At 63.8% G+C, this 10,525-nt stretch overlaps 1 pseudogene; it reads left to right on the top strand.

The window, feature by feature from the left end:
- The first annotated feature begins 1,595 nt into the window (after positions 1-1,595).
- LOC141972474 (E3 ubiquitin-protein ligase PHF7-like) overlaps positions 1,596-10,525 on the top strand; it is a 28,362-nt pseudogene continuing 19,432 nt past the window's right edge.

Raw genomic sequence — 10,525 nt, 5'->3', positions numbered from 1 at the left:
CGATGGCCCCCGCGGAGCTGGAGGAGGAGCCGCTGGCCGGGGGCTCCAGCGGGGACCACGGGGCCCTGGCAGCAGCCCCCGGCCTCGGCTGCGCTTGGGGACCAGCAGCCCCCGGTTCTCGGCCTTTGCAGAGGAGACGACGCGGCCTCCGCGGGGGGGTGTCTGTGAGCCCTGGGCAGGGCTGGGGATCCCTCCTGGACCCAAGGGCTTGCTGAAGCCTCCTCTGCCCGCCTGGGGCACCTCGGGGCGGCCCTTCCCTCCAGGCACCTCCCTGCAGCTCTGAGGTTGTCCCCGACGCTGGCTCGGAGCTCAGGGGGACGAGTGGCACCATGTGCGTGCGGGGAGCAGGGGAGGGGAGAGGCACGAGGGCTCCGCGCCAGGTCAGACAGCCCGGGCCAGGGGCTCTCCCTTTCCCAGGCAGGCTCCGACCTTCCGCTCCCACGCGCGCACACGAAGACACCCCCCTGAGATCCGGTACCTGCCCAGGCCTCAGCCCCTGCCCCACGTTTCCCCAGAGCTGCCTCAGGCAGACACCAGCCCCCGGGGCTCCCAGAGCTGTCGGGGGGGCAGAGGTCCCAGGAAGGACCAGGGGGGAGAAAGCCAGCCTGCCCCCAGCTCTGCTCTGCCTGGGAAAGCCGAGCCCAGCCCAGCCCAGCCCCACCTCTGCGGGGAGAGCAGCTGGGCGAGGGGCAGGGGGACGGGGCTGCCTCCAAACCCAGCTCAGCTCCCCTCGGGGCTTGACGCCGCTGCTTCTGCCTGACAGGAGGGACCGAGGAGCTCCCGGTCCAGCTCTGCTGTGGGCTTGGAAGAACGACAAAGACCGGCTGTATTCAGTCTAAGAGTATTTTCTGTATTTAGAAAAAGAGCACAACGCGTGGCCGAGGGCATCCAGAGCACAAGGGGTGGTCGGGGGCACCCAGAGCTCTCGTGCGCGGAGCAGCCGCTACTTCTTGCCACGTTTCTTGTTGGATTCCATCAGGAGCAGCCCCTGCTTCTTGATGTCTTCCCGGGAGAAGACAAGGTCGTCTTCGTCATCAGAAGCAGGGGGGTCTGGAGGAGAGAGCAGAGAGGAGCGGGTTGGGGAGGGTCTGCGGGGCCACCTCCGCTGTGCCCGTGTCCCCGGGGAGATGTGGCCCGTTTTGGAGGGCTGGTGGCGTCCCAGAGAGCCCCGGGCCAGGCCCTCGGGCACAGGCACTGTGACGGGCTCTCCCAGCCCAGCGTCCCAGGGTGACCTGCAGGGCCTGGGGATGCCACCGCTGGGGTCCCCCCCCAACACTGCTGGGGCTTCCCACAAAGGTCTGGAGCTGGGGGGCGGTGGGTTCACCCCGGCTTTGGGAAAAAAGCTGCCAAAAGCTCCTTGTCTGCTCCAATGGAAAGTACCAACGGGTGATGCACAAGGCGACTGCTCACCACCCACCGGCCAACAGCCCGCTCCTGGCCAGTGACCCCGACAGAACGAAGATCCCGCTGCTGCGAAACACAGCCCTGGGGCTGTGCTCCCTCCCAGCTGGAGAAAATTAACTCTATCCCGGCTGAAACCAGGAAACTCTTGTAGCAGATAAAACCTACTCTGGCGGTGTGGGAGAGAACTGGACATGGGCGAGCAAATGCTCCAGGTGACCGCAAGGGAGAGACGGGGCAGGCTGGAGGGTTTCTGCCGGATCGAAGCAGAAGGTCCGGGCTCCGTGCCGGGGTGTGAGAACCCTCTGGGACGAATCGGGGGGTCCAGGAAGGTGCTGAGGGGACATGATGGGGGCCTGGGGACACCCCGAGAGGAGTCATGGCCCAGTGGCGAGCTGGGTAACCGCCCCGCCCAGCGGAACCCTGCCCCACCCGGCCTGGGTGACGCGTCACAATGTGACCCCCTTTGTGACACCACTCCGTGTCACCCCCGGCACCGTATCTGAGCAGCGCAGCCCCGCAGTGTCTGACAGGACGGGAAAGGGACAGGGCAGGAGCACAGCGAGGAGACTCCTGAGCACAGCCCGCGTCTTTTCCCATCGCTCCTTAAAGCTGAACCCCCCCACCGTCCCTCAGCCATTTCTGAGGATGGCAGAGAGACCCCCCAGCAGCCCCAGCGTGGTTTGGGAGGAGGTCGGGGCTCCCCAGGAGAGCAGCTCTCTGCCGGAGCCCTGGGAGGTGTCCACGGTCCAGCCACTGTGGATGGGTGAGTGAGGGGGCTGACGCCAGGACCCCGTTTCCCCCGTTTCAAGCTCTTTTCACCCCTTGGGAGGCTGGTTGGCCGAGATGGCCGTTGTCTTACCGACTCTTCTGTGATTCCGTGTAGACGAGACGCTGCCAGAGGAGATTCCAGAGGAAGCGGGATGGGATTCTGACGGCGCCTGGTTGCTTTCTTTACTTGACTGCAGCGACATGAGGACGGTAACGAGCTCCCCCCTCGCCGGGACCCTTGTCCGTGGCATCGGCTTGTGTGAGCAAAGGGACCCAGAGGTGGTCGAGCTGCTCAGCCAAGCTCAGCGTGACACGTCTTCCCCCGTCCTTCCTCCCGTAGGTGTTTGGCGAATACTTCTGGCCTTCTCAGAAGACGGACGTTCTCCTCGTGGCCATCGAGGCCTTGACGGCAGACGATGCCCACGACAGGCAGATGGGCAGTGACATCGTGGACATGGCCACGACAGACCCCGTGTCCTGGCTGACGGATGTAAGTGCCCCGTGGCTGGATTGTCCTTCCGTGTCAAGACGTGTCAAATCTTGTTCTTCCCTCCTGCCCTAACCGGGCTCTCTCGGGCACCCAAAGCCACGTCTAGGCAGCAGGGAGGGGTGGGAAGGGCAGCACCATCCTCACCCGTGTCCTCTCCAGGTGCCAAAAATCCTGAGACACATCCACAGAAATGTGGAGCGGATCCGCGAGGAGCCGGCCCGGCGCAGCCTGCACTCACTGCTGCTGCTGCTGACAGACTGGAGCCCCAGGGAGGTGGTCAGGAGCCTTCTGAGCATCTCTCCAACGTGTGACAGGTACCAGCCCTGACAGCCTTGAGGGCTCGTTCCCCACGGGGAGAGTGGCCCAGAGACTCTCTGGCTGCCAGACCCACGGGAAACTGCGGGATATCCCCGAGGAGCAGGGCTCTCCATCCCGCCGCGCTTCCCCCTGCAGCCAGAGCCGGCCCAAGCAGAGCCCCTGCCCCACGGGAACAGAACCTCACCCCCCTCGGCCTCCCCGGACACCCCGAAATGAGGGGGTGGGCAGGGCCGGGGTCCGGGGGAGCCGAGGCAGCTCTGCTGAGCGAGTTGGCTCTGGCTCCGCAGGGCGGCCATGGCCATGTGGGAGGTGATGATCTCCGTGCCCTGGGCTCTGCGGAGAGTCATGTCGGAGCTGCTCGGCGTGCTGCAGGACTGGCGGCTGTGCAGGGTGTTCAGCTCTGCCACGGATGACGCCTGCATCTACCCCTTGGCGGTGAGTGACCCACGCCCAGCCCCACCGCTCTGCCTTCCTCCTCCTCCTCCTCCTCCTCCTTCCCCTGCTCAGCACCAGCCAGACCCCCGTGCCACACGCTCGGGCCCACCCCACGCTGGTTTGGCCCCACCAAGCCTGTCCCGGCACAGGCAGCGCTCTGCCCTCCCCCCTGCCGGCATCCCCCTGCCCAGCTCCGCAGCCTGGAGACCCCGGGAAGGGGCAGAAACCAGAGTCGAGGCGGTTGCTGGTCCTGGGTCAGAGACGTGGGGACTCGGAGGTGGCCGCAGGGGGAGAGGAGACCCTTGCCATGGACCGTGCTGGTGCGGGGAGGGAGCCCTGCAGCTCTGCTGGTCTCTCACCGCTGTCTCCATTGTAGCTCCTGGCCTGCGCTAACATCGACAGGAAGGAGTTTTCTGCCCTCTACAAAGCCCAGCGGTACCTGAGGCATCCCAGCCCAGTGATGCTCTCGCTGGTGCTCACGGGCCTCATCACGCTGTCGCAAACACCTGGAACGGTGAGTGGGGGGTCGGCAAGGGGAGCCACATCGGCAGGTGGGGGCTGGGGCGGTGGGGGGGTCTTTCACCGCTTCACAAAAAGGCAACGGTGTGTTTCGTACAGGCCAGAAAACTCCCGGTGCTGCTCCCTGACGTACTGGAGACCCTGACAGATGCCGACGCCGATGTCAAGACGAAGGTCCTGGTGTTGTTCATCAACGTGCTGGGTCACGTGAAGAGGGAGGAGGCCAACCTCATCTCCCTGAGCCTGGCGGAGAAGCTCCTGCCCCTCTTCGATGATGTAAGGCTGCCATGGGAGCCTGAGCCGAGGCGATGGCTGCAGGATGGGTGCCCTTCAGGGTGGCCATGCGGGAAGCTTCTGGGCAGGGGTCCCCCCCTTACTCCTCTTGTGTAGCCTTTGGGGGCTCTTCCCCTCCCCGCTCCTCTTCCGGGCCCTTTCAGGGCTCCGGGGCGTTGAGCCACAGCTGCAGGTCTGGCCGACGGCTCCTGCGTTCAGGCTCGGACCCCGGAGCAGCTCCTCTCCCCCGGCCACGCTGCCGCCCTGCTCCCTGTGGGCGAGGAGCGGCTGGTGCTGAGCTCCCTCTGTCCTCCTCCCTGCCAGGAGTGCAGCCGGGTGCGGGAGCTCTCCATCCGCCTCTTCAAAGATGTGATGAAGACCGCGGTGTGGAGAAATAAGAAAAAAATGGTGAAGAAAGTGCAGGGGGTGTTGCTGCCTCTGTTCTTCCACACCAACGAGCCCATCGAGAGCGTGGCCAAGGTGCGGTGACCAGCGATCGGTGTCGCGGGGAAGGGTGTGCTGACACCACGGGGGTGGCCTGGGCGTGAGGGACAATGGGAATATGTGTCACGGCAGGTCCCGCTGCACTGGTCCCAGTGCTGCAGAGCTGGAGGGGGAGGTGGGGCCCCCCAGCCCAGAGGAAGGGTCCCTGCAGCCCCAAGCACCAGCAGGGCTGGGGAACTGGGCACAGACATTTCCCTGCTCAGCAGCGGCCTGTGGCCACCGAGCCCCCGAGTCCCCACGGGCTTTGTGTGCTTTGAGCCCCCATCCCTGTCCCCCGGGGCTGTGCCAGGCCCAGAGCAGGAGGATGCCAGGTCTCCTTCCCCGGGCTCTGGTGCCATCGCCCGGCCTCTGCTTCTCCACAGGCTTCCTGGGACACCCTCCGCGCCTGTGCAGTGTTCCTGGGCTGGAGGAGGCTCAGCTCCCTGGCCGAGACAGAGCAGACACACCTGATTAGAGAGTGCTTGGTAAGGACAAGCCCCAAACCCTCAGGGCGGGCTGGACGGGGGCTGCAGCTGTGCCGTGGGAGGCGCTGTGCCGCTCTGCATCGCCGCCCTGCTCCAGCCCCGCTGCCCCAGCTGCATCCTCCTTCCCTGCCCTCCAGCACGCAGCCCCCAGGGCTCTTCTCCAGGAGAGCCCGGCCCAGCTGGGCCCTGGCAGCGGGACGGAGGGGTCTCAGCACCCCCAGCCCCCTCTGCCTGCGGCTCTCTCTGCCCCTCAGCCCCACGGGGCTCCTGGCTGGGAGACGGGACTCACTGGGAGGGAGCGGGGGTGCTGGCAGGAGGGACTGCTCCGGATGGCTGCGGAGGGTCCGTACCAGCCCCGTGCTCCCGTGCTCCCTCAGATAACGCACAAGAGGAACAGCGTGGACGAGTATCTGCTCCAGAGCCTGCCCTACCTGAAGGACCCTCAGGCCACCATGCGAGAGGAGGCCGTCAGGTTCATCGGTGAGTGCCCTATTTCTGGCCTCCTGGCCCCAGTCCCCACTGGTGGGGCTCGCTGGGGGTCTTGCTGGATCCCAGCGCCCTCAGGTGCTGTCCTTGCTGGAGGACAGCCCTGCCCAGGGGGAGCAGAGCTCTGACTGGTGCTCTGTGCCCCAGGTCTTGCTGCGCGGCACTGGAGGATCCTCAGGTGGAAGAAGCTCTGGGAGATCTGCCACAGTGGTGAGCGGGGGCAGTGCTGTGCTGGCGGGGGCTGGTGGGGCAGGGGACAGAGCCTGGGCTGCTGGGCTCTCTGCGGGCAGGGGGCTTCACCTCTGCTCCCTTTCCTTCTCTTGCAGCCCTCCAGTCCTTGGGCAACGATGTGGAGTCGTCGATCAGGTCCCTGGCAGCTCAGACCATCCTCATCCTGACAGCTCTAAAGCAGAAGCCAAGGTCAGGATGGAGCCTGCGGTCGCTGTGCGGCTGCGCCTGATGAGCCTCGGAGAGGTGCAGTTCTCAGGGAAACGGCCGTACTTCAATAAATCTTTTTTTTAAATCAAGCTGGAGCAACAAGCCCAGTCCCATGGTGTCCTTCCCACAGGGACCCCCCGAGCAGTGTCCCTCTGCCACTGCGCCCAGGGCCACACCCCCGCACCCAGGGTGTCCCGCGAGACCACAAAGCCCGGAGAGGAGGAGGAGGAGGGAAGCTTTAGCCCATCCTGCCCCTCCCAAGGCGTCTCAGGGCACAAAAAGGCACCCACGCGCCCAGCTGGCACATCACCATTTGTCCCAGGACCCCACTAGCTCCCACTGGACCCTTCTTGCACCCCATTACTGCCCCCAGGACCCCAATATCTCCCCCAGAAACCGTCCCCAGGAGCCCATTAGACCCACAGCCCACCCCCGACACTAATAACGCCCTCAACTCCCCCATGGCCCAAATAACACCCCCCAAGTAACAAGACGCCATTACATCCTTCCAGACCCAGAACCGCAAGGAACGGTCCCTAACATCTCCAGGACCCCCACACCCCCCCGACTCCATTACACTCCCTCTAGGACCCAAATAACCCCCACAGGGACCCCAATAACCCCCACAACTCCCACAGAACCCCAATAACACCCCCAATAACCCCCCGGGTCCCCAGTGACCCCTCACGGCACAGGCAGGAGTGTGGGCAGGTGCTGGGGGGACACAACGTGCTGGAGCCCCCCGGGGTCCCCCTGGCCCCACAGGGCCCACTGCCTGCGACACTCTGCCAGGGCTCCGTGGGCTCCAGGGAGGCGGCCTGGGCAGGAGGCCTCCAGCTCTCCATGGCCTCCCCTGAGGGGTGTTCCTGCAGAGATTCGGGTCACCCAGGCAGTGGGAATTCCTCCTTTCTAAACACTCCTGTGTGCTGGCAGTGACGGAATGTTTCTCCCGCCAAGGTGGCACCAGCCCCGGCAGCCCCAGCACTAGTGGTGGTGGCTCCGGCCCAGCAGTGGGTGAGCCAGGGGCTGGGCCCATTTCCCTGGGGGGTGGGATCGCTGGGGAAGGGGAACGCTTTGCTCTAAAAACCCAAACTTCTTCATGGTTCTGAATTTGTTTTCAAAAAAAGAGGTTTCTGTCACAGCTGGGGCTGTGCAGACGTTCTGCTGTGTGACTGTGCTGTCCTTTTCCCTTGAACTCGGGGGGTTTTGCTCTCTGCAGGGGTCTGTGGTGTCTGCGGGGTTTACCTGTCAGGTTTCCCCAGGGAAAGGGAATTTTAGCCCTTTATTTTTACTTCAGGTGGGAAAGAAGTGACACATTTCATATTCTCTCCTCTCTCTGTGGGGATTTGGGGGGTTCAGCCTGATGAAACACCTCGGAGCGGTGCTGCAGAGGGTGCCGGTCACCAGAGCCGAGAGGTGCTGCTCAGGAACCGGCATGAAGCCCGAGGGCGAGAGCTGGCCCAGGCGGGCTCTTGCCTTCTGGCTGTGGGACAGTGTTTCCCAGCTGGGAGGTGCTGGGAGAGATGTGGGGGGTGAGCAGGGGTGTGCTGGAGCCCAGCCCCTCTGCAGAGCCCGGCTGCTCCTCTGGCTTTCTGCACAAAGGTCAGTGTCTGTGCAGAGCTTCTACTTCACACCTAACTCACTGAACACGCTGAACTAACCTGACCATAGAGAAGACTGAGGTGAAGAGACCTGTTCTGTCAGTATTGGGTCCAGTGTCTGAACTGTAGTTCTCCCAAGAAGCAGCAGAAGGAGGGGTGTTCCTGCATCCATTCCCGCTCTCTGCTCTGGGATGCTGGGCCCACAGCCCTGCCAGCTGCCGGGTGCAAGGCAAAAGGTCTCTCTTCATTAAAATGACTTGTCTCATTTCAGAAACTGCCCACACAGAGTTCAGAGTTGTACTTTCCATATTCTGTTTGCACACTCGGAGAGAAGCAGTGGGGGGGTTTCAGGGCTGTGCCTGTGAAAGAGGCTTTAGGAGATTCTTGCCTCTCAGATGGGTGATGAAGAGGGTGAGAAAGTCATGGATATTGTTGATGTTCCCCAAAGCAGTTTGCTTTTGTGTAGCTTCTAGCCAGAGGCTGAATATTCGCAGTCTGATTTGGCATCAGCCTCGAAGCCTTTTTTTCCCGGTATGATGTGTGTGCACAGGAGCTGTCTCTTCCATTGTCACGGTTCTCCCTGTAGGTAAATGCTGCACCCGTTTGTACAGATGCTGGGCAGAGCAGAAGCTGTAGTGCCAGTCCACAACGGCAGCTCGGTGCTGGGATCCTGCTGCAGCTCTCCCAAGTGAGGAGGTTTTTGTTTGTTGGTCACGGATGTGTTAGAGGAATTTCCCAGGTTTGGTATCTAATGGGAAACCCCGGGGATGCTTCAGGGTGTCAGGGCTGGTGAAAGATGGTCCGTGTCGGAGTGGCTGCCTCAGTCCTGTGCGCTGGCTCCCCGCAGGGCGGCATCGACACCTGCCAGGTAGGAGCCTGCGACAAGGCAGCGCCCAGCGGCACCGGCAGCCCCCTAGAGCCGCCCAGACACCCCCCGGCACGGGCTGTGCCTGGCCAGTCGCCCTCCCACCACCGCTGGGTCCCCACCGCTGCTGGGGCTCCCCTTCCCCGGCTGCAGGTCCTTGCCCAGGGCCCCACTTGCCCCAGAGGCCCGGGACTCTGCCCAGAAAGCCCACCCAGCGCTCCTGGCAGCCCCGAGGTCCGGCTCCCAGCCCTGGAACATCCCTCTTGCACCCGGCCAGCGTCGCTGTGCAGAGATGAGCGCCAGCCCTACCCCACGGGCCCACCACCCCCTCCCAGACAAGGTCCTGTCGGCCCCAGCACCTGAGCAGCGCCTCTGTGCCGCGGACACAGCTCTGGGGGTGCTGGCAGAGAGAAGGAGCCGGCCCCAGTGCTGCCAGCGGCCACCCGACACCACCGTGACCCTCTTTCCTCCGTCGCAGGGGGACACCGGCGGTCCTCTCGTCTGCAAAGACAGGAGTGCTGACTACTTCTGGCTCGCTGGGGTGACCAGCTGGGGGAGAGGCTGCGCGAGAGCGAAACGGCCCGGAATCTACACCTCCACTCAGCACTACTACGAGTGGATCCTGGAACAGATGGGGCTGTACTGGACACCAAGGGCGGCTCCAACGTCACGGCCATGGAGTCCTTCTCTCAGCGCCTCAACCCCTCTTCAGAGGCCCAGCCCAACACCAGCACAGTCGGGCTGGTTTAGCTCCTGCCCCTTTCCCCTCCAGCAGCTGCTGCAATTCTTTACCCGGCTGCAGGGGCTCCTGCAGATCCTAAAGGGAACAAAGGCTTGAGCAGCAGGAGGAAGAGGATCCAGCGCAGGCGGCAGCGGACCAGGGCCATCTCCTGCTGGGACACTCCCTGCCTGCGGACCCAAAGGCAGCCTCCGTGTCAAAGGCCTGCTCCGTCCTGCCCACGCTCCTCTGAGCGCACACAAACGCTCAGCCTGACTTAGTGGTTGAAATAAAGTTGCCGGGTTTCCCAGCTAGCCACGCTGCAGGCCAGTTCAGTCTCCTGTGCAAGGCAAGGACTTCCATGCCTGGCACCTGCAGGGTGAGGCTGCAGGCAGCCACGTCGGGCACAAAGGGAAAGAGTCCCTCCAAAGGGCTGACCCCGGCCTGGTCGCAGAGGAAGGTGCTCAGAGCCACCCGGCACGGAGGGGACTGGCACATCGGGGCAGAGAGGGGACAGGAAAATGGATGTGACACGCAGACAGCTCTGGGGCACGTGCACACACACACACACACACACACACCCCACGCGCACAGGCAGCGCGTGCACACGCTGCAGCACACACGCACGCGGGATGCAGCCACCCGCACCCCCGCACGCACGCTTGCCAGCAGAGCAGGGTAATGGGGGGAGCAGAGCAAAGGATCCTCCTGTCGCCGACCCCTTGACAGTCTGCAGCTGCTCTCCATCGCTCATCGCCACCCAGACTGAGAAGGCTGAAGGGGTTCGGTTCTCCTGGAGTCGGGGCCAAATAACGGGCACTTGTCGCCACACATCTGCACTTGGGACTCGTCCACGTCTGACTGACACGACCACGGCTGTGTAACACAGCGCAACACCCACAGTCTGTCCTAACACTCGATAACCGCGCCCAGAGGGCACCGCTCATGAAACAGCAGGGCCAGGCCTGAGGCAGAGATCTGCCCAGGGCAGGGGGAACGGGGAGGAAGATGCCGTGCTGGAAGCGCTGGGCTCCTGAAGCTGACGGCAGCACGGGCGCCATCCGGACAAAAAGCTCTGCCGGCTCATTCCCATGGAGTAATTAGCGAGAGGTTTTGCTTTCTGTATGTGTGAGGTTGTCCTGTCCCTTGCTAGAGGGGGGTGTCTCGTGCAGGTGGGCAGTAGGGGACGTCCCGATGGACTCAGCCCTGGCAAATCAAAGCTGTGTCCTAAGGACAGAAAGC

This window comes from Athene noctua, chromosome 33 (assembly GCF_965140245.1).
Source record: "Athene noctua chromosome 33, bAthNoc1.hap1.1, whole genome shotgun sequence".
NCBI classification, from domain to species: domain Eukaryota; kingdom Metazoa; phylum Chordata; class Aves; order Strigiformes; family Strigidae; genus Athene; species Athene noctua.
The sequence above is the reverse complement of the archived record's forward strand: the minus strand, read 5'-3'. Positions and strand labels throughout refer to the sequence as shown.